This window comes from Morone saxatilis, unplaced genomic scaffold (genome assembly GCF_004916995.1).
Source record: "Morone saxatilis isolate NCDOM2014 unplaced genomic scaffold, NCSU_SB_2.0 Contig5, whole genome shotgun sequence".
Taxonomy (NCBI): Eukaryota; Metazoa; Chordata; class Actinopteri; family Moronidae; genus Morone; species Morone saxatilis.
In genome coordinates this window covers 24628391-24629019 of record NW_023340095.1, presented here as the reverse complement: position 1 = coordinate 24629019, position 629 = coordinate 24628391, and the positions used below count along the sequence as shown (strand labels likewise).

General features: G+C 37.2%; 1 protein-coding gene across 1 annotated transcript in view; it reads right to left on the bottom strand.

The window, feature by feature from the left end:
* The window catches only part of idh1 (isocitrate dehydrogenase (NADP(+)) 1), a 10296-nt gene that overhangs the window by 3268 nt on the left and 6399 nt on the right, over positions 1-629 (bottom strand). The gene's annotated exons all lie outside the window — the stretch shown is intronic.

Genomic DNA, 629 nt, shown 5'->3' with positions numbered 1-629 from the left:
GGTGACCATATTTGTCTTTTGAACGTCTCAGTAGTATGACCAAATAACAAATATTACAATGTTTGTTTCAGACTTATACAAACACTGAGAAAGGCCTTAAAAGGAAATCACTTTTGTCAGTAGTCATTACTGGCTTTTGTAATCTATTGCAGTGAGCTCAGTGTTTGGGTTTGAGTGATATATATGTGTGAATAGTTACAACAGAACTGAAACAAATAGATACGCCATATCTTATATTTTCCCATTTGCAATGTGAACACAGTGGAAAGTGTGCTTCTAAAAGCTTTTCCCCTTGTGCCAGTCCAACGTAGTTATATTGACTCAAACACATTACATTATGATTTGACATCTTTGCTCTGAAGCCCAGCTCAGGCCAAAGATTCACAACGACACAAATTGACACTCACAACTACTTGCCATGCGCGGTCTACTACATTCTAAAAAACAGTTTACACCAACACAGCTAGACGAGACAGTTCATTGTCTCCTTAACAAATACCCTCTGTACTTCCATTTTAACTGCCAGCTCTTAAGGCTATTTTGTAGCTTGATATAATATGTAGAGTCTCAAAAATATGAATGAGCACAGTTATATTGCTACAGAAACAGAAACTTGAAGCCACCAGTGC